The sequence below is a fragment of the Spinacia oleracea genome, chromosome 6, assembly GCF_020520425.1.
Source record: "Spinacia oleracea cultivar Varoflay chromosome 6, BTI_SOV_V1, whole genome shotgun sequence".
In the NCBI taxonomy this organism is placed as follows: Eukaryota; Viridiplantae; Streptophyta; class Magnoliopsida; order Caryophyllales; family Amaranthaceae; genus Spinacia; species Spinacia oleracea.
Window position 1 is genome coordinate 46834663 of NC_079492.1, and position 23860 is coordinate 46858522.

General features: G+C 39.5%; 1 long non-coding RNA gene and 1 pseudogene across 2 annotated transcripts; one reads left to right on the top strand and one right to left on the bottom strand.

Moving 5' to 3' along the window:
• Window positions 1-790: 790 nt before the first annotated feature.
• On the top strand, window positions 791-891 carry LOC130464592 (uncharacterized; annotated as a pseudogene).
• Window positions 892-2414: 1523 nt separating this feature from the next.
• On the bottom strand, window positions 2415-5695 carry LOC130462658 (uncharacterized). Of its 2 annotated transcripts, XR_008923279.1 has the most exons (3): window positions 5062-5695; window positions 4356-4408; window positions 2415-3173 (listed from the first exon to the last, which is right to left on the bottom strand). It is a non-coding gene; the product is annotated as an uncharacterized lncRNA (long non-coding RNA). The 2 variants fall into 2 exon arrangements; XR_008923278.1 differs by lacking the exon at window positions 4356-4408.
• Between the last annotated feature and the right edge of the window lie 18165 nt (window positions 5696-23860).

Below are 23860 nucleotides of genomic sequence, written 5' to 3' on the forward strand. Positions count from 1 at the left end.
AGGCACCCCTAAATTGCCCATAAGAGTAGTTATAACCCCCTCCACCTTGATGGTTGGGATTATGACCCCCTTGGTTGTATTGGCCTTGATTGCCAAAACCTTGAGCTTGACCATAGGGCGCTTGGCTTTGATAGCCTTGTGCTCTATAGCCAGCTCGATTTTGGCTATCATACCCACTTCCTTGGCCATAGCCTTGGTGGGGACCATACATGGAGGGCCCTCTAGGTTGCCTAGAAAAATTAGGATTGTTAGGGTTATCATTCATAGACCTCTCATTGATGGCATTAGCATACTCTACATCAAACTCTCCTTCATACGAAGGGCATAATCCACAAATGACAAGTTATGAACTAAGGGGCATGCATCGGGGGAATGACTATAGTCTTGGCAATTTTCACAAAAGAATGTGCCCGGAGGCATTGAGCCATAAGAACTAACCTTGCCCTTCCCCTTAGAGAGAAGAGTGGCCGAGGGAGGAGGGATTATAGACGGTGATGGCGATTGGCTTGGTGTATTTTCGAGCTTCTCCAAGCGTGAGGTAAGCTTCTCTATCATCCGTGCTTGCTCTATGGCGTACACCGAACCCTTACCATCTTCACTTCTACCTTTCCCATCATAATTCCTTGTGCCTACATGCCAAGATTGGTAATTTTGAACTACATCCTCAATGATTTCCTTTATTTGATCCTCAGTTTTATTCATAATGGGGCCTCCCGCGCCCGCATCAAGACTTGTCTTAGAACTTGGACTCAACCCCAAGTAAAATGTTTGGAGCAACAACCATTTAGGAATCCCATGGTGTGGGCATTCCCTTTGGTACTCCTTGAAACGATCCCAAGCTTCGAAGAGTGACTCATCTCGCTTTTGCTCAAAGGATTGGATCTTGTGGCGACACTCCGCTGTCTTCCCATGCGAGTAGAACTTGTTTAAGAATGCACTTGTCACTTCGGTCCAAGTGCGAAGTGAGTTTGGCTTGACCTCCTTGTCAAGCCAATCACTTGGTCGCCCAAGTAGAGAGAATCGAAACAATGTCAACCTCACATAATCCGATGTGACACCATTGTGCTTGATTGTGTCACAATAGTGCTCGAACTGTTTGAGATGTTCGTGAGGTGATTCATTACTCTTCCCACAAAAGGGGTGGCTTTGCACCAAATTGATCAAGGCGGGCTTGATCTCAAAGTTATTGGCACCCGTTTTTGGGGCTTGAATACCACATGTATCTTCGAATGCCCCCGGTATTCCCAAGTTCTTAACCGGGAGCGCCATGTTCTCAAACACTTTCTCACTCTCTTGTTGTTCCTCACCAACACTCAACGATGCGAATCTGTTATTGCTTGATGAGCTAGACCGTACACGCCTTTGTCTCCTAAGTGTCCTCTCCAATTCAAGGGCAAGAGGATGGAGGATCCTTTGACGAGCACGCCCCCTAAGAAGCATACAAACTCAAGAAAAACCGTGAGCAATGCCAAGGAAAAAGAAAGCTAAGCGAAATTGCAATGTTTTTGTATTTTCGAATGATGAACTAGTCTCAACTAAAACTCAAAAACAACAACCGTTCCCCGGCTACGGCGCCATTTTGATAGGTGTATTTTCCGTCGTTGATAGAAAATAACCTATGCAAACAATATTTATAAAACCACTCAACTACCGGCTAGCGGTAAGCAAAGGGATCGTCCCAAAGAAATAGTGGTAATCGAGTTTGAAAGTCAATCTAGTTCGAACAAGAATTTGGTTTTGAATTGTCACTTTTAATAATCTAAAAACTACGAATTATGCTAAATTGAATCAAGAAAGGGAGATGTTAGGGAGTCGGGGATAGACTAGGGAAATCGGGGGAAATGAATTCAACTATCTAGCAATGATGATCATGCAACGAAGTGACGATTAGGCAAATAGCATCTAAAGACGAACCCGCCACCTCTCGGATAGAGAACGCTAAGCGTCTAATCCACGGAAGAGCTTTCGCCTAATCCTAGATTAAACTAACTAGCATATAATAGGCACCGCCATTTGATTACACAAGATAGGCCCACAATCTCTTGCCAAACCTAACCTATGGTTCCACGTGATTCTAATCGAATAGCATTTGCAACTACCAATCAATTAGCATGGATGTCCTATCATCAAATCATATTTAATCACATGAATCAATCAACAATCAATCATCAATTTCTCCTAATTAAGCCCCTAGATTCTCCCCTTTCCCTAACCTAATTCTACTCACTAGTAATTCTAGAAATTAAGCAATCCATTAATTCTAAGCTAGCAAGCATGAAATTGACGGAGTAAGAGAAGAGAATTTAAGAATTCAATTGCACAATCAACTAGGAATTAAGAATCAAAGTAACTTCAATCAATGAAATCAAGAATTCAAGAAATTAAGGAATTGGAGAACAATCAACAACAAAGCAAGAGCAAGAATTAAGAAACTAAGAATTAAATTGCAAAATTAAAGAAGAGTTAAGAAGGATTACAAATTGAAGCTTGAATGGAGGAGAGTTTCTCTCTCTAGAATTGCTGAAAATCTACTTTTAGAATATCCAATTATCAACTAAAATTCTACTCTCTACAAAATAAATCAAAAAATCTATTTATATGTTTCCCCAAATAGAAGCCATAATTCGAATAAGAGCAGCCCGCGCAGAACGTAAAATAATCATTCGAGCAAATAATGGGTCTTGTGCGAGCAAAGGCAGCGAAGAACACTTCCTTCGTCATGTGCGACCGAACGAAGAACCCTGTTCGGTCGAATGGGATTTCTTTGGCTCATAATTCCTTCGCAGCTTCATTTGGTCGAACAAGGAAAGCCGTTTGGGCGGACAACTTTTGTGCGGTCGAGTAGAGAACATTGTGCGGTCGCATCCCAAGTTAGGGACATTCTGCCTCCAAAAACCAAATCTGTGCGACCGAACAACAGAGCACGTTCGATCGCACAAAACCTGTGCTGTCGAATTACCAGGGTTGTGCGGTCGTTTTACAATCTTGGGACATTTTGCCTCAAAAATCCGTTTTGTGCGACCGAATGACAGAGGGCATTCGACCGCACAAAACTGGAATCTCCTTGAACTCCATTTGCACTACCTGTTCGGGCGCACAAAACGCCACTCGACCACACAAGCCCTGTTTTGGCTCAAATTCACTTGTTTTCCATCATTTTTCATCAAGATCACCTATAAAGCACAAGATGGAACAAAACTTATAAATCTCACACAAAAAGCTTTAAAAACTATAAAAAAGCATAAAAACTAACATAAAATCCTAGGCTAAGAGCGACATTAATGTCGCTCATCAATTTCCTGCTTACCATAATTAAATGGGTCGTTGCAGGTTCAATCCCAAAGGGGAGAACAATAAAAAAAACACCAAACAAAGAAAAACAATCAACAAAGCTGGTAACCACCACTCCACTCCGTAAATTAATTATTAAAGAAATCATATAAGCATAAACAAATTATGGAGTTCACATGAAATTTAAAAGAACGTTCTGAAATACCTTTGAATAATAAAAAGCAAAACAACCCGACTATTTGAGGATTTTTAATGGTTTTCTATTTGAGCTCTTCTCTAATCGTATAAACATATTCTCATACATATGCCTAATTCCCAAAATCGTCAATTCTAAGTAGATCTGGGAGCCCCTGACAATCTACTGAACAGTAGATAGACCCGGGAGCCTCTGACAGTGTATTGAGATGTACCCGGGAGCCCCTGACAGTACATTCATTCTTCGTTGGCCAACTATTTAAATAACCTCTAGTGTGCACACCCCCTAACTCTAGCTTTTACGTGACCCAGGTGCCCCTGAATAGTCACACCAGAGATGAGGACGGTTTACCATCTTGCCACATACGGCGATAATTAATTCCGAATTGCCACATACGGCGAAAATCATTAAATCCCACAATCACCTTAAACTCAAGTCTCCAACACTCAAAAAGTTTCTTCTATTGTAATTGAAACTAATTAGTTCACATTCAATCTTCCAATTCCATAACTTAATCACTAAAACAAAACATGATATTCGCCATTAATCCAACCCATAAAGTATCATCGTTCTCCAATTCATTTACTCATATCAAACATCCACACTATAGTAAATAAAACAAACAAGGCAATAGTCACATTTTCACATCACAAATACAATGGTTCTATTATAGAAATCTATTAAGAGTAATTCGTAAAACATCTTTGATAATTCAATATGTATATTGAAAACATTAGAAAAATCAAAGTTTAAAGCTTTTATAAGAGAGGTTGTTTAATATCGAAAAATGAATATTCATAGATTTGAATTTAAGTCGTTAGCACATAGATTCAAAAGTTATAAATGAAGGAGGTGTCCACGGGGTTACCGTGAGTGAATTCTTAGCGCAAATTTGGATGTTCTATTCTCCAACAAATTCACCTTAACAAATAAAAATATCAGTCAATAGAATATTCACTTAAATCAAATCAGAACTAAACTCAATTCTCTAAGAAATATTTCCAACAAAGCATTCTTGCTTCACTCTAAGCTAACCATAAACTTAATTGAATTCCTTCTAGAAATCTCTTTAATTAGTTTTAGAAATTCATTTTCAAATCAACATGGAACACATTGTTTTAGAAAAGCCAAATAGGATTTGCTAAGCAAGAATTCATATTATATAATACGATAACAATTTATTTATAAGCTTTATAAATATCATCAAATCAATTTAAATCACACTATGATCTTAAAGTATACTCTTACTTAAGAAATCTTTTAAAAATCGGAAATAATAACTTTGAATTTCTTAATCACAAAGTTAAAATTTCTAAAATAATTTCTACGTTGTAAAAGTAATATTCAAAGTTTTATAAACTATTACAATTAAATGATTATATTAAAAATAGATAAACCATAATTTGGGATTTTTATAACATTCAATGTTTTATAAACTATTACAATTAAATGATTATATTAAAAATAGATAAACCATAATTTGGGATTTTTATAACATTCAAAGTTTTATAAACTATTACAATTAAATGATTATATTAAAAATAGATAAGCCATAATTTGGGATAAAATCATACCCTCATGTGAAATAGGAAAGCAAGAAGGGAATCAACAACATCAACAATAACAAGATCGACCCCAACAACGTGACCAACTCGAGTAGTCACGGAGGGCGGTGCTCCGGCGAGGAGGAGAGGAGGCAGAGCAGAGGAACGAAAAGAGGAGAGAGCAAAACACAATCAGCCCGACAACCAATGACAACAACAACCGCAACGAGCAGGACAAACGGCGACGACGATAGAACATCGTCACGCCGGCAACCAGAAGGGGTGGCGCACCCACGAGGAGAAAGAAAATGAATAAGTTAGGGTTTTAGGATCTTAAATCAAGAACTAATCAATCAATCAACTAAAGAAGTCAAGTAATTACCCATTGATGAGGGAGTATTACTGATTGAAATTCAACGGCCACCATCGGCGGCGGTAGCATGGAGCAAGACCGAGAGGAGAGGGGAAGAGTAGCACTATTATCAACAACAACCACAACACCCGCATCAACCAACGGAGAAGGGAGGCGAGGGAGCAGCAGCGCGGTGCTAGGCGGCGCGACGGGGCATGGCGGTGGAGTGAGGAAGAGAGGGAGGTTGAGGTGAAGAGGGATGGAGTCGGGTGAGAGAAAGAGAGTGAGAAGCATAAGTGAGTGGAAAAGAAGGATATTTCTCCAGAACTTATTTCTTTCCATAAAAAAACAAATATATATATATATATATATATATATATATATATATATATATATATATATATATATATATATATATAATGAATAATTCATAAATCATTTAGTAAAGTAAAACAAAGTTATCAAAAAGTATATATATTATTACTATCTTGACTTAAAATAGAACTTCAATTTCATATTAAATATTTGGGTTTTAAATAATTTATTTTAACATAAAAAAATATTCTAAAATCTGTAAATGACTTAACTTCTTAAATTTATCTCTAGAATGAATCCAAACACTAGCTTAGAAATAATAATAATATTTTAAAGTAATTTACTATGTTTTAAGAACCAAGCCTTAATTATGAATTGATTTAAGAAGAAAAGTTATTCCTAACACGAGATTAGGAACTTGCTTAATTTTTCGAGGTATCACAGAACCCTATTGGAAGGTTGACCTCATGTGGACATTTTGAGAAGTCCAAGAACCTTTAGTTATTTCTGTAATGCAAGTGAGGAAATTGATGAATAGGGAGTGTGAACTATTTTCTGTAGTGTGTTAGAGGTGAGTAAAGAAGTTGGAGTGAAAATCGAGGATGTTCCCATTGTGAATGGATTCATTGATGTGTCTACTAGTGGAATTGCAAGTATGTCACCTTCTAGAGACCTTGAGTTCATTATAGAGTTAAATCCTGGAACGCCACCTATATCCAAGGCACCTTATAGCATGGCACCTCCTTAAATGAGCGAATTAAGACACAGCTGCAAGAGTTGTTTCGTTAAGGGGAATATTAGGCCTAGTGCATCACCGTGGGGAGCTCCTGTGTTGTTTGTTAAGGAGAAAGATAAGAGTATGGAATTCTGCATTGATTTTAGGGAGCTAAACACCATCAAGGACAAGTATCCTTTGCCTAGGATAGATGACACATTGGATCAATTGAATTGGGCGAGTGTGTTCTTGAAGACTGATTTGTGTTTGAAGTACCACCAATCGAGAATAGCTGATAAGGGCCTAAGACCTTATTAGGAATGGTTATTGTCATTATGGGTTTAGAGTAATATCTTTTAGGTTAACCAATGCACCTGCCATAAATATGGATTTGATGAATAAGATTTACCACGAATTCTGAGTTAAGTTCGTTATTATGTTATTGATGATATCCTGATTTATTCAAGGAATGAGAAAGAGCATGACAAACACTTGAGGATTATTTTGGAGACGCTTAGAAAGAATTTGGTTTTATTAAATGAAGTATACAAATCTTGAGGTCATGTGTGTATAAGTGACACCGACGGAAAAGTGAAGGACTAAATTGATTGAAAACTACATTACGTAAAGGAATAAATTTAAGAGAAGATTCGAGTGGTCCAGGATCGTTAGAAATCATTTGTTGTCTTGAAAAGATGGAATGAATTGTATGAATTGGTGAAAGATCTAAGAGTTAAGCCCAAAAGTTATGCATCCATGAAAGGCGTGATGAGGTTCGGTAAAAAGAAAATTTAATCAGAAGGAGTCTGTGTAGATCCTGCTAAGATTCAAGCTGTGAGTGAGTGACCTATTCCAAAGAACGTGTCTGATATCTATAGTTTCCTAGGCCTAGTTGGTTATTATAGGAGATTTGTGAAAGACTTTTCGAAGAGAGAAAAACCAATGACCAACTTGATGAAAAAGGAATCGAAATTCAGTGAGGAAGCTTATGAAACTAATTACCCTACCCGTGATCTAGAGCTAACTTTTATAGTGTTCGCTTTGAAGATTTGGAGACATTACCTTTATGGGGCAACATGTAAGATCCTTACCGACCATAAAAGTCTGAAATTTTGGCAAAAAGGTCCAGTGAATCTTGGGGACGACATTGATGTTGAGTACAACTTTACACCCTGCAATCGATCGACGGTCAGCCTGAGAGGACTAACCAAACAATAGAATATATGTTGAGAGCCTGTACTATTAACTTTAAGGGTAGATGGGAAGACCATCTAGATTTGATTGAATTTTCGTGCAACAATAGTTATCATGCGAGCTTTAAGATGACACATTTTGAGGAATTGCATGGAAGCAAGTGTAGAAGCCCACTTGCTGGAATGATTTTCGTGAAAATGTTGTATTGGGAACAGATTTCGTTGAACTAGGAATATCCAGAGTTATTTTCTGAGGTGAGTTACGAGGGCGTAACTCGTTTTCTTTAAGAGGGGTAGAATGCGATAGAAATTTGCGCTTTTTACCTATCTTTTATGGAAATTTTATGCATTTTATGCTCATTTTTAGTAACTTACACATGTTGATGTAAGTAAATAGATTCTCCGTAGAAGAAAATGTGTTCGTGAATATTACAAGTAAGTCTAAGTTGGCGAAAGAGTGCACATGAGTGGGACAAATACTTTTCCAGTAAGTATAAGTTGAAAAGTTTGGAAAAATATGTGAATTTTCGTGTCAAGTTTTGGGACGAAACTACTTTTAAGAGGGGTAGATTGTAATCCCCCGTAAATTTATAAACGTTATTTGTATATTTATACGTATAGTTACATATATTTAAATAAGAATTTACGAATTTTACAAATATATGTAATTAACGTATATTTGTTTTATTACATTTTGAATATTTTTAACGATTTATGAAATCAAAAGTAATTTTAGAATTTTACGTTGAAAAGAAATCGAATTACGAAAACCGATTGAATTTAGAAAACGATCCTAATCAATTTTGGATTGAAAACCTAAAACTAAATCCTAATCCTAGCCCAATTGGGTTAAGCCCAATATAATAAACCCATAACCCCATAATTCTACTTCACGTAAAACAAAAGAAGTAGCCAAAATCTCTCTCCTTCACCCATTCACGTGAACAAGGAACTCTCAAACCCTCAAAACTTTGTTTCTGTCCTCACTGCCGTCCTTGCTGCCGCCCAGAAGCCGTCATCGACCACCGTCGATGTGCTCTCCCCCCCCCCCCCCTCTGCCAGTACTCTCTCCTCCTCCCTCTTCCCTTTAGGCTCCGTTTGGTAGGGCGTAAAACGTTTTCATTGTAAAATAATTTTCCATGGAAAATATTTTTCAAGGGAAAACACAATTCCAAACTAGTTTTCCTTTGTTTGGAACTTAATGAAAAATGGGAGAAGATGGTGAAGATTGAGGGGAAGAAAGGAGAGGGAGGTAAGGAGGAAATAAGGAAAAGTGGTTTCCCTCCCTTTCAAATGGAAAAGTGTTTTCCACCTTTGAGGGAGTCATGCAAAATTGTTTTACGTCCCTTACCCAACCAAACAACGTAAAATGATTGAAAAGGGGAAAATCGTTTTCCATGAAAACGTTTTACGCCCTACCAAACGGAGCCTTAGTTTTTCTTTCTCTTTCTTGTTTTTTTCTCCTCCTCACCTTGTGTTTTTGCTTGGCCGTTGAACCAGCACCACAACACCTTGTTGCAGTCGTCGACCACCAGCCGCGCCAGCGTTGTTGCTCAGCCTTCGACCTCACTCCCTTTCTCCCTTATCCTTCGTGCAAGCTCTCCCCCTCACTTCGTCTTTCTTCTTGTTCTCGGCAGCGACCCGAGCAACCCCTGTTGCCACCATCGACAGCCGCCACCGCCGTTGTGGCGCCTCCCTTGCCGCCGGCCAGCATCCCCTTGAATCTTTAATTGGTTAATTTCTTGAACCCCAAGTTAATTAAATGTTTTAATTATATTTGATTACTTTAATTTATGTTTTGATTGAATTAAGTTTATGATTTTTATGATATATTATGAATTTCACATTTCATGTTTTGCAATAATTAAATTATTAACTTTCAGATTATACGATTTGATTGAAATAATGGTTTTAATTATTAAAGTATGAATTTTTAAGGTTTTTAATGGTTGTAAATCATGGTAGAACGATTGTGGATTATTAAAATTATTGTTTCAACGTCTAGGTATGTTAAGTTGGTCTTGGCGAAGCTTTTAAATGAGTTTATATTGCTGAAAATTAAAGTATGATGTTTGCGAAAAGTTTTCAACGAATTTCAATCTTTAATTCAATAATTGTTATGCTAGGAAATCAAATATTCAAGTTTTGATATTAGGGAAGGTTCTAAATATGTTTAGGATGTATTTAGAATGCTTTATTATAGTTGTGAATGATTAGGAATTTATTGAGATTATTCGTTGGTTGTTTTAGGCGGAGAATTCTCTTTAGGCGTCTTTTGAAAGTGTTAAAGTGGCCTATCAGTTTGTTTACACAAAGTACGTACATAGCTGTGTGCTTGGAGATGTGTGTTATTATTGAAACCATATTGAATTTGTCGATGAACTTGGTTATGTTGGAATTTACATGTTTTATATTGTTGGATGAACATGTTGAACATATATTTCGTTATGAGAATTATAACATGTTAGTATGAATGATTGATGCAAACATGTTGGTTGGGAACACTAGATTATTTTATATATATTGGTTTAGATCGATTGATCGTTGTTCCCTTTTAGCTTTTCACTACTTTATGAGGGCCGAGGACCTTGTTTAGTAAGTTGAAACCTTATACCCATATAGAGGGGTTGATCATTATTAAAGGAAGGGTTGAATTAATTGGAATGAGTCTTGGTTGATACCTTTGTGATCACTTACTTAATTCCAAGATAAAAACTGTGGTGCTTAATTGTTGATTGTATAACTTATGTGTTTGTTGAGTCATAACAGAGTTTAATTTGTAAATCATGTAAAGGGAAACTGAGTAACAATAGCTTTAGACTGTGCACATCTGAAGTGACGGACAAGCAGGAGTTGGGGTTCGTGGTGGTAGCCCATGGCCTTTTCTAGGATTGGATTGATCACCGTGTTCTATTTTTATTCAAAAGTTCCTCGATATCGCAGGTCACTGAGGTTACGGAGTCGCGCCCGTACCTCGTCTTCCTTAGTGAAGCTTCTAGTTAGACAACTCGGTCCATTGACTATTTCAATTAAAATAATATTATTGTTACAAAAGTTCTAGTCCAGTCTATCCTAGTCTAGTAAAGTATGGTCTTCAAATTAATATGTTTTGTTTGCCCTTACTTATGTTTTATTAGTATCATATTAGGCTCGTTCGTTTAATAGAATCATGTTAGGATTATTATTGATTTAGTATGTAGTACTCAGCTTTGCTGATTACAAGCTTTGTTTGTGTGTGTTGATCATGGCTATGCCTTATTGATCCTGTGATGACCCATTTAGGTGAGCAGTCTCTAAGGATCAATAAGCGTTGCCCATCTACAGGTTTGAAGATGATGCATCATTGGGATCGGGATTAGAGAGCTTGTATTTATTTTGTTTTGCTAAGTGACTTGGGTTTGTTAAATTGGACTTTAAACTTGTCGCACTATTTACATTTCCTTAAATTTCGGTGATTGGTTTTTGGGATTAAATCAGTAATCGATTATTTATAAACCTAAAGTTAGTTTTATGTTTTCCGCTGCAAAATTCTGAATAAGCCGTTACGTTTTCACACGGGCGATAATACTTTAATAATTCTCTATAGTTATATTAATAAAAAGTGTTATTTTAGAAAAAGGAGAATTGTCGGGGTGTTACAATTAAACATAGTAATGATCAAAATTGTTTATAATCCTACTTGTATGGACCCGGTCCACGCTATAATTAGCGTGGACCAGGGTGTATTCGTAAATTAGCACTGATGGATCAAAAGGATTTCACGTGACCTAACTCATCTCCTTCCCCTTTTTTCTTCCTTCCCACCACACCACCCCTTCCATTTTATCTCTCCTCCCTTTCCCCCATGACTTCAGAAGAGGATCAACATATTTACAACGACGATGATATTGGGAATACGAGTTATACTCGTATTCGGATACATTTGTTTCCTAAGTAATATAGAAGTATTTATTGTAATTAAAGGAAACCACATAGTTTAGAAGTCTATCTCTTTCCTAATTCTATGTAGGCTAGGAGTCTTAGTATTGTATAAATATTGTACTCCTGATATTAGTTTTCTCAGAATACAAAAACACAATTCTTGTCTTCTTAAATTTATCATGATATCAAAACCTATGGTTTGAGATCCGATTATTTTTTCCTTTTTCCGCAAAGTTTATTCAAGCCACAATTATCCACTCTCTTGTGTGTACGTCGGTTGATCCTCATATCCCCACGTTCTCAATAACACAACAAGATGGGTGATGATAAAAAGAAGCCTCAACTTATACATGATGCATCATCAATCTACTATCTACATCCATCCGAAGGTAAAGGTATGTCTTTAACAAAGTATTTCTTTCTTGAAGGTAATTATTGTAGGGGAATACAGTTAAATACATATAGCATGTGCGGAAGATCCCCAAAGCCAGGAAACATGTATGCACAGATTAAGCATACTTACATTCGAAGCGTGTTTTCCCGAGTTTAGTATCAACGAACGCGGACAAAGAACTCCAATTATCGTTCCTCTATTTGGTTCACCGACACGTTCAGATCCGTCTTGATAATCGTAGCTTAGACAATATTCAAGAGTTTGTGCTTTTGGGAAGAACACATCCATGGAGGCTAAGAGAGAATTAGGGTTTCTCTCTCTTCCTTGGGGTTTGATGTGTAAACTAAATTGTGTGTGTTGGAAAAGTGTATTAAAGTTATTAGAATAACCTAGTAGTCATAATAAGCAAGCCAACCAAGTTGGCTGGCCAAGCCCACACGCGAAGCAAGCAGCAGGAGCGCACTGCTGGGCCATGGGCCGCGTGCCGTTGCTGCTCCCCTCTCCTTGATCCGCGCGCGCCACATAGCCAAGGCCTTTGGGCCAGCGCTGAATTGTCATACGCGCTGCGCCCATGGGCCTTGCGTTTGTGCGCTCCGGCTCGTGGGTTGCTTTCGTGTTGCGATTGAATTATCCTTCAAAATTTTATTTATCGTTTCGTACTTGATGATCCAATGTCGTACGATACGATTTTTCGTCTCGCCTAGCTTACGAATATACGCAATATGATATACGATTTCACGATCCAATGTTAAATCGTATAATTATGTTTTCCGAACTAATTTCCCAAAAATCTATTAAATGAATTTTCGATTCATTTAATCCGGTGATCTGTTACATGCCAATGGTGTGACGTTATAGGTTCAGTCAAGAGTAAGCTGTGAGCCTAATATAGATTAGAAATCACTGATCGCATTGCTCCAGCTAGCTGTTCCGATCACTTGATCTCACTGACACTAGTGCATGAGTGACCTTATGTAACTCTAAGTGGTAACACTTTGGAAGTAACATAAGTTTTTGATATTTATGTAACACTGTGATAATAGGTAACACTTGTTTGTAAAACTATCATATTAGGTAACACTTGTTTGTAACCTTGTGATGTTAGGTAACATTTATTAGTAACACTTAGATATATGTCTCATTGATTGGCTGTAACAGTTAGATATATGTCTCATTGATTGGCCCTAAACATGAACATCAACCCAAAATGTCGATAGTATTTAACAAAAAAAAGTTAGAAAAAAGAGAGTTGTCGATACAATTTAAAAGCAAAGCGGGATGTAATTGCGACTGGTTTCAGTTTTAAAACTCAAAAGAAAAAAAGTACAAAAACCTAAATATTCTGAATTCTCAGAGACCACCATAGATGAAATTGAAATTTCTCCTCCCTTCCCATAAATGGATCAGATTCTTCGATCCTCGCTCAAGGCTGAAGTTTCTCATCAATAGGTTGTTGGGGTTTGAAGTTGTGGCAATAAAAGACATGAAGGATGAAGAACTGACTTGCGAATTCGATCAGTATGTTTCTCTTTCTTTAATGTTTCCCTAGGTTTATTATGTCTTGATTTCTTTGTTCGAAGGTTTTATAAAATTAAAATCTTTATTTGTAAATTCTGGTTCAGTCCAATTGATTCATACAATTCAATTCATTTTTTTTTGTCTAGATTGTAGTTGCGAATTGCGGTTTGTGAATAATTGTGAGTTGCATGTTTCATATTAACAGTTTTTTTCAATTGTTTAATTTTATGTTTTAGTATATGGTTAAAATTTGGAACTCAATAATTCGTATTACTCTGGGAAAATTGGAATTAAAAATTATGATTTGGGTTATCTCATTTTTGGCTTTTTTTGGGGGATGAGAATTTAATTCAATAACAAGTCAAATTATACAGGGAAGATTAATAGTTACTTATTATATAAATCGAATCACCTAGATATTTTACTATTATTTGTTGATCTGATTTTCTTCTTATAACAATTCCTCTTACATGTTATATTTAGATTTTTATTTGTTAGTGTAGACACTGAAAATTTAAAGTGTATTACGATTAATATAAATTAATTAATTTGGATCAATATCATAATATTAATCCATTTTAATTATTTTAGCCCACCTAAATTAAATATCCGAATTACTCAGATACAATTTGGATCATGTATTTTTGGGCTAGGTCATGTTGTTAGCCCAAAATAAACTAACCGAGTGGACCAGGTTAAAGACTCTCAAGTCACAAAATGGGCCCGAGCCTAAACCTATCAAGTCCAGTAAAGAAGTTTTCATCTCCTATAAATACTTCTCGTCTACTTCAGTGGCGGGGGATCGGAAATTCATTATTCTCAAGAGTCCATAAATTCTCTGGGAATTCTCTCTGAAAGTAGTCAATAAACACATCAAATTTGTGTCGACTGCTTAGCCAAACTCAAACTCAGGTTGACATCATCAGACGACTGTCACCCTAAACTCAAACTCAGGTTGACATCATCAGACGACTGTCACCCTAAACTCAAACTCAGGTTGTCATCATCAGACGACTGTCACCCTAAACCCAAACTCAGGTTGACGTCATCAGACGACTGTCACCCTAAACTCAAACTCAGGTTGACGTCATCAAACGACTGTCACCCTAAAACCAAATCCAGGTGTCACACACGTGTCATCGTCAGCTGCGAAACAGAATCAGAGGACTTAGTTTATTTTTTGTAAACTATCAAATACAGAGATTGTACCCAAACATTCAAATATCAATAAGATACTTTGTTGCATTATTTTCTATCTTATTTTCCTAGACTAGAAAATTTGTGTAAACAAATTTTGGCACGCTCGGTGGGACATTCTCTGCCTCTCATCTCTGTTTCCATGGATCCAAAGAAAATTGGCTCTCAACCCGCTGGCGCGACATCTGTCACAGTTCAGGAGCGAGCTGCAGCATTGGCTGCAATGTTCCAGAACACTGGTATCATTACGAGAGGAATGCGGAAGAAGAATACTGCCTCTGCTGTAGCAGATCTGCAAACTGCATGCGTTCCTACCAAGGCGCGCAAACACCATGCTTTTCCCTCAGTTCCTAAGGTGTTTGTCACACCTTCCTCTCAAAGTTCACATGAAGTCCGTGTATTCGGTTCATTTCCAGCTGAACTGGAACAACATCCTGTTGCTTCTCTTAAACCGAAGCAAAACTTTCTTGGAGCTTATGACAAGATGGTCATCCACAATAGCCCACTCTTCGAATTTTATGACGGAGAGAACAACTCTGAAACTGGTAGTGTTTCTCCAACTGCGACATTCGAAGAGGTACCTGGTTCCGAAGACCCCTTTGAGTTCTCACATGCAGATACTGCGTCTGTAATGGTGATTAATGCGAAAACTGTGGAGGAGCAACTTGCTGAGATGAGGGTTCTTCTCGAACGGCTAAAGGCGGATGGAGAAGAAAAAGATGCTAAAATCAAGCATCTAACTAAGAAGCTTAACAAACGTCCTACAAACACCCCTTCAAGTCACGGGAGTTCTGAGAGTGATGGTGATAGCTCTGACTCTAGTAGTCATTCAGGTGGCTCTGTCAAAGTCAATGCCAAAAAAATACAAGACATGGTAGCCAAAGCTATCAAAAGTGAACTGGGAGGAGGCTCTCACGGCAATCAGCGTTACGTCAAACCTTATACGAAGAGAATTGACAAGCTGCGGATGCCAACAGGTTACCATCCACCAAAATTCAACCAATTTGATGGGAAGGGTAATCCCAAGCAGCATGTCGCACACTTCATAGAGACATGTAACAATGGCGGTACAACAGACGATTTGCTCATTAAGCAATTTGTCCGTTCTCTCAAAGGGACTGCCTTTGATTGGTACACTGGTCTGCCCGCGCAATCCATTGATAGTTGGGATCAAATGGAGACGGAGTTTTACAAAAGGTTCTTTAGCACTCAACGCGTAGTTAGCATGACAGAGCTAACGCAAACTGAACAATGGAAGGATGAGCCGGTCCTTGAGTACATCAACCGTTGGCGCGCGTTGAGTTTGGAATGCAAAGATCGTCTGACTGAAACTTCTGCTGTAGAAATGTGCATCAATGGAATGGACTGGGATCTTCTTTATATCTTACAGGGTATAAGGCCGAGATCATTTCAAGAGCTGGCAACGAGGGCTCATGATATGGAGATCTCCCTGAAAAACAAGAAAAAGGGGACTTCTTCGGAAGCAAAGAAAGAGAAGAAGGAATACACTAAGGTTGAGAAACCTTTCAAGAGTCTGACTAAGGAGACCATGTCAGTAACTACTAGTTCAGCGCCTATCAAGATTTCAGGAAAGGCAAAGGAGGAATACAAAGCCTCATCTTCCAGATTTGTCAAGAGTGACAAGCCTACCTTGAAAGAGTTGCAGGCTAAGAAGTACCCCTTCCCAGACTCCGACTTGCCTGGCATGTTGGATGACTTGCTTAAAAATAAAGTCATAGAACTTCCCGAGTCCAAGCGACCTGAACAAATGGGAAGAACTTCCGATCCTAAATACTGCCCATATCATAGGCTGGTGAGTCATCCTATCGAAAAATGCATAACTCTTAAGGAGAAGATTATGCAACTTGCTAAAGATGGGAAGATTGTACTTGATCTTGATGAAGCGGTTACAACTAATCACGCTTCAGTAGTTTGTGAATCACTTCTGCAGGCTCAAACCCTACAATTTGGAAGTTTAGAGCCAGTAATTGTCTACGTGATCAGACCAGCAGTTCAACATGATGATGTGTTACCAGTTGAACACGAGGAGGATGACGGAGGGTGGACGGTCGTCACAAGGAAAAGGCCGAGAAAACAAGTACACAGGCCACAACCGCAACCCCCTCGTCACAAGAAGAAACCACAAAAGAAAAAGAGCGACAAGCGCTCGAAAGGAAAAAAGAAGTTTAGGGGTGCTAACAAACAGACTGTGCTCCCTATCGATATTCTTGAACAGGAGCCTTTGGATCCTGTAACTTTGGAAGAATTTTTTCCAGAAGATTACTTTACTGCAGTGACTGTCAATACAGTCTCATTCATTGAGGGTGAGGAGGAACTAGTCGGTGAAGAAGCGACGTCCATAAAATTGACCTCACCACATTCTGAACCAGTGGTAGATTCAAAAGTTGCCGCTATCTTAGAAGCGTTGCCATCACGTATGGGCTGGAAGCAAATTTTCCATTTGCCTAAGGAAATGTGTCAACAGGTGGCCCTTGCCCTCCAACACCCGGAATTATATGTTGACAAGGTAAAGGATGCTGGGGATCCTGCGGAAAATTCGGCCAAATGTTTGTCCTGTAATACAGCTTTAGCCTTTACAGATGATGATTTGCTCATGGGGTCAAAGCCCCACAATCGACCTTTGTTTGTGTCTGGCTATATTCGTGAACAAAAAGTTGGTCGTATCTTGGTCGACGGTGGATCCGCTGTCAACATCATGCCAAAATCCACAATGATTGATTTGGGGATAAAAACAAATGAATTGTCAACCAGTCGGATCGTCATTCAAGGATTTAACCTTGACAGCCAGAGGGCAATAGGCATAATACGCCTCGAACTCACCATGGGGGAGTTGACATCATCTACCCTTTTCCACGTGATTGACACAAAAACGTCTTACAAGATGTTACTTGGACGCCCTTGGCTTCATGAAAATGGTGTCGTCGCTTCGACCCTCCACCAATGTCTCAAATACTATCGTGGAGGTGAAAAGAAAATCAATGGGGATGTCAAACCTTTCGCCAAGGCCGATTCCTACTTCGCTGACGCAAAATTTTTTGAAGATGAAGGGGCGTCAAGTGAGATACTGCCATCTCAAATCCTCTCTACAGGCAAGAAGGATGATAAGAAGAAAGTTGATTCATCCTTAATCCCTAAGGAGCCGCCGATTCAGAGGAAAGAAATTCAGAAGGAAAAGGTGACTAAAGAGGTTGTCACTCAACCCACCCAAAAGGCAAAAGCGTCGTCGACCGCCCCTATCCTGCGGTACATCCCAAAGTCGCAACGCAAAGAAGGAGAATCACCATTTGAGGAATGCCAGGACCCTAAAATTGAGGGAAAGGTGGAGAAGAAAGTTGATGAAGTCGCTCTCCAAGACTTGAAGAGTAAAACAATCTTTCCCCTAGCTAAGGGTAAAAAGAATCGAATCATCAAGTCGCCTACAGTTGAAGAACCTTCAGGAGTCAAGGAGCTAAACAAAGAAAAGTTTGACCCGAATGCATATAAGCTCCTGGCGAAGTCGGGATATGATTTTGAAAACCCAACACCTATGGGTAAAGTCATTGATGCTAAACCTCATGGTCTCAATGACACACAAAAGAAACTTCTGGAGTACGGTGACGGGTTTCAAGAATCCAAGACGGGGATAGGATTTAAACGCCATACACCAGTCAAAATCTCGATATGGCGAAAAGTGAATACCTCATCTTCACAGTATATAACTGCAGAAGAGGTTGAAGAAAATAAAGTTGAAAGTGATGGTCGGCCAGAAAAGACTTCTGTTTTTGATCGACTGTGTCCACCTGCAACTAAGAACCAGGCATCTGTGTTTGACAGGCTTGGTGAACATGATAGTATGAGGAAGATATCATCAAGTCCTCAGACAAAGAGGAAAGGATCCGTCTTTAGTCGTGTCGGCGTGTCATCCATGCCTGACGACCAACCAAGACGTTCGGCACTTAGTCGCATCAGGAAGAGAAATGATGATGCAAGAAAAAATGACGACGCAAAGGAAAGTGATGACGCAAGAAGTGTGGTTCCCTCCCGCATGAAACGTACTCAAGACATAGACATCACCGAACAACAACCTCTTAAAGCAAGGGTTCGTACTGTGGTGTTTACCAATCAGGAGAAGTCATCTGATAATTTTGCGGAGGACGACCGAGAGTTTGTTTCCTCTAATCATGTGACAGCGCAAGAAGTCTCAAATTCTGATGAAGAAATAGAGACCGAGGTGGCTCCCAAAATACTTGAAGATGGGGGGCAGACGACTGTGGACGAACTAAAAGAGTTAAACCTTGGAACTCTTGAAGAACCACGTCCTGTGTATGTTAGCTCTCTTCTCACTCAAGAGGAAGAACATGAGTATGCTGAATTACTCTCAGAGTTTAAAGACGTCTTTGCTTGGAGCTATAAAGAAATGCCTGGTCTCGACCCGAGAATTGCTGTCCATCGCTTGGCGATAAAAAAGGGTGTTAGTCCAAAGAAACAATCTCAAAGACGTTTTAGACCGGAGTTGATCCCTGAAATTGAATCCGAGGTAAACAAACTTATTGGTGCAGACTTTATTCGTGAAGTCAAATACCCCACATGGATAGCAAATGTAGTCCCCGTGAGAAAGAAAAATGGACAATTACGGGTTTGTGTGGACTTTCGTGACTTGAACGAAGCATGCCCGAAAGACGATTTCCCGCTACCAGTCACGGAAATAATGATAGATGCTACGACTGGTCATGAAGCATTGTCTTTCATGGACTGTACAGCCGGATACAATCAAATCCGCATGGCTCCCGAAGATCAAGAAGCGACAGCGTTCCGCACACCGAAAGGGATATTTTGCTATAAAGTCATGCCCTTTGGATTGAAGAACGCAGGAGCCACGTATCAACGTGCGATGCAGAAAATTTTTGAAGACATGATGCACAAGATAGTGGAATGCTACGTTGATGACTTAGTAGTCAAGTCCAAAAAGAGGGAGAGTCATTTATCTGATCTCCGCAAAGTCTTTGAAAGATTACGAAAATGTCAACTAAAAATGAATCCCCTTAAATGCGCATTCGGTGTCACATCTGGAAAATTTCTAGGTTTCATTGTCAGGCATAGGGGTATCGAAATTGATCAGACAAAGATTAAGGCAATCCAAGAGATGCCCGAACCTCGAAACCTTAAAGAACTTCGTGGTCTTCAGGGGCGTTTGGCATACATTCGAAGGTTCATCTCCAACCTTGCTGGGAGATGTCACCCATTCAACCATCTCATGAAAAAAGATACTTCGTTTGACTGGGATGACTCGTGTCGAAAGGCATTCGAAAGCATAAAAAAGTATTTGTCTTCTCCACCAGTGTTGGGGGCACCAGTCAAAGGAAAACCTCTTATCCTTTACATTGCTGCACAAGAGCGGTCGTTGGGGGCAATGTGCGCTCAAGAAATAGAGGATCGCAAAGAGACGGCTCTTTACTACCTGAGTCGGACTTTGGTGGGTGCTGAATTGAACTACTCACCCATTGAAAAAATTTGTCTTGCTTTGGTTTTTGCCATCCAAAAGTTAAAGCATTACATGCAGGCTCATACAGTCCATGTCATCTCAAAAGCTGACCCAATCAAGTATATCCTTTCAAGACCAGTTCTCTCAGGACGACTTGCTAAATGGGTTGTACTCATAAAACAATATGACATTGTGTACGTGCCGCAAAAATCGGTCAAAGGTCAAGCAATAGCAGATTTCTTTGCAGATCATCCAGTGCCACCTGAATGGGAGCTTTCTGTTGATTTGCCTGGGGAGGATGTGTTCTATATTGACGTACTCCCACCTTGGGAAATGTATTTTGACGGGGCTGCTCGTCAAGATGGCGCGGGAGCTGGGGTTGTCTTTTTGTCTCCAGAAAAGCATGTTCTGACTTACTCGTTTGTGTTAACTCAGTTATGCTCAAATAATATGGCCGAATACCAAGCCCTCATTCTAGGCCTCCAAATGGCTGTGGGACTAGGATTAAAGGACTTGGATATTTACGGAGACTCACAGCTAGTGATTAGCCAACTCTTAGGAGAATATGAAGTCAAGAAAGAGGATTTAATTCCTCATCACAGACATGCAACAAAATTGCTTGAGAAGCTTGACACTGTTAAGTTAAATCATGTTCCAAGGAGTGCCAACAAAATGGCTGACGCACTTGCAGGGCTTGCAGCCACTTTGGCACTGGGGGCAGAAGAAACCATGTCAGTACCGGTTTGTAACCGTTGGGTCGTTGCGTCAGACATAGACGAAATTGAAGATGAGGAATATGAGGAAGTCGACATGATCACTGTTCATCAAATTGACCAAGAAGATTGGCGTCAACCAATTGTTGACTATCTAAGTCATCAAAAATTGCCTAGTGACCCAAGGCATAGAATGGAGATTCGTCGTCGAGCCCCTCGATTTATACTTTTTAATGGAACTTTGTTTCGACGATCTTTCAACCACTCATGGTCGAGATGCATCGGAGACGAGGAAACAATGAAAGCCATGGAAGAGGCTCACGCTGGAATTTGTGGTGCACATCAATCAGGTCCTAAATTGTATGATTGCCTTAAAACAATGGGCTATTATTGGCCAACAATGGTGCAAGATAGCATGGACTACGCGAAGAAATGTGAAGCTTGTCAGTTTCATGCTAATTTCATCCACCAGCCTCCAGAACCATTGCACCCTACGGTCTCATCTTGGCCTTTTGAAGCATGGGGACTTGACGTGGTTGGTCCAATTACACCAAAGTCGTCTGCGGGTCAAGCATATATCTTAGCAGCAACTGATTATTTCTCTAAGTGGGCGGAGGCCATTCCTCTTCGCGAGGTCAAGAAAGAAAATGTCGTCGACTTCATTCGTACCCACATCATTTACAGGTACGGTATACCTCGACGGATCATCACTGACAATGGGAAGCCATTCTTCAACACATTGATGACAAGTCTTTGTGAGAAGTTTAAATTCACGCAGCATAAATCGTCCATGTACAACGCTCCTGCAAATGGCCTAGCGGAAGCCTTCAATAAAACACTTTGTAAATTGTTGAGCAAAGTTGTTTCAAAATCAAAACGCGACTGGCATGAAAGGATAGGGGAAGCTCTTTGGGCTTACAGGACGTCATACAAAACAGCAACACAATCAACCCCATACGCTTTGGTGTATGGTGTCGAATCTATTTTGCCTTTGGAACTTCAAATTCCATCATTGCGAGTAGCTATTCAAGAAGGGTTGACTAAGGATGATAATGACAAACTTCGTCTAGCAGAGTTAGAGGCACTTGACGAGAAAAGACTGCAGGCACAACAGAAATCGGAATGCTATCAGGCTCGTCTGTCACGCGCATTCAACAAGAAAGTTCGACCTCGCTCTTTTCAAGTGGGGGACATAGTTCTAGCAGTGAGACGACCTATCATTACTTCACGTAAGACTGGAAGTAAATTCACTTCAAAATGGGATGGTCCATATGTTGTGCAAGAGGTATACACTAATGGGGCTTACAAAATCGTTGACGCAGAAGGACTACGCGTGGGGCCTATCAACGGCAAGTTTCTAAAGCGGTACTACTCATGAAAAGTGGAATCTTTGTAAACTCCTAAGTAAGAGGATAAACTGCTCGCCCAAAAGAAACAAAAAAAAAAGAAAAAAAAAAAGAGATGGGTGTTGAACTACATTGGCTTGATCTTGTAAAGTAAATCATCAATTATTTTGCAAGTACGTAGGCAGCTTGAGTAACAAAAAAAAAAAACTATTCAAGTGCAGCCACACCAAAAAAAAAATCACAAACATTACTACACTCCTGGCCCGCAAGAGTCTAAACTGTGAACGGCAAAATAATTATTCATTACTACACTCCTGGCCCGCAAGAGTCTAAAACTGTGAACGGCAAAATAATAAACAAAATATGTTCATGTAATAAGTATGAGTAATGACAAGTATTTAGACAATACATCAGACAAAAAAGAAAGGAAAGCAAATAAAAAAAAAGATACGCCTTCACTCCATCCACTCATAGGGCTTAATCATGGATTGAAGCTCTTGTAGGTGCGTCTTCTGTTCTTCGAGTTGAGAGATCTCTTCGGCACTCACAAAAGGCGTTGATTCCAATTCGTCAAGACTTTGCTTCGCAACCTTTACTTGATCCTCAAGAGATGCCAAAGATGTACCACTAGTCGCCAAGTCACCTACCAAGTAACTCTTGATCTCACGGGCTTCCTTCAATTCAACTTCAAGACTGTTTATCTTCTTCGTGATCGCGACATCCTGTTCCTCCAGCTGTTTCTGCCTTTCCCGTGCCTCGGCAAAGTCAGACTCGACTTGTCTAATCACCTCAGCTTGGGCGTGTATCTCACGCTCCACCTGGTCAGATCTCTGTCGCTTCGCTGCAGCCTCTTCCAACGCAAGATAAGACTTGACAGACCAAACATAGGAGTCTACCTTGCGTTTCAACAAACTTGGATCACCTCTAAGTTGTTGGATTCCCTTATACACCATGGAAGCTTCTTCATATCTTTGGGTAACCTCGAGAAAGGGTGTGCTCTGCAATAGGCGTAAATATTCTGCACCTATCAGTTTTACTGCATTATTGAAGATAGTAGAAGAATTTGGACCCGGACGAAAAGAACTAACAGACATGGCATGGGTATGAACAGTCTTCGATACATGATTAGAGACATTCACGGGAGAAGGTCGAACGCCCAAAGCCTTAGAAGCAACTTCAAGAGAGTTAGGGCCGTCGACTGATTGTTGACTTTTGGGGGAAGATGATAAGTTGACATTCGAATTCATCTGCGCCGAGCCTAGGGGAGCCAAGTCCTTTATGACAGTCAACCCTTTCCCTTTTCCAGGAGTTGATCTAGGGAGAAACGGGTCGTCACCCTGTGCAAACAGATAGTCAGTCGCAGTATTCCCTATATCAACTTCCAAGTCGAGATCACCGTCCTGCAAGTTAAAAATAAATAAATTGAGGGACGATTATTTTGTTTGGTTGATAGGGTGTTACTTTCTTTACAAGATATGCTAGACAGAAATGTTAAGGAAAAATCTGACAGTAAGTAAATAAGAAGTACTCACTATTTCAAGGTTGGATGGTACAACGGATGATTCGGGAACGTCCAAGAAAAACCTATCAGCGCCCAAGTCGTCGACGTCCATACTTAAGTCATCAGAGTTTTGTCTTACCCTTCGTCTGTGTTTGAAATCGACATCAGACTCGGCATCGCTA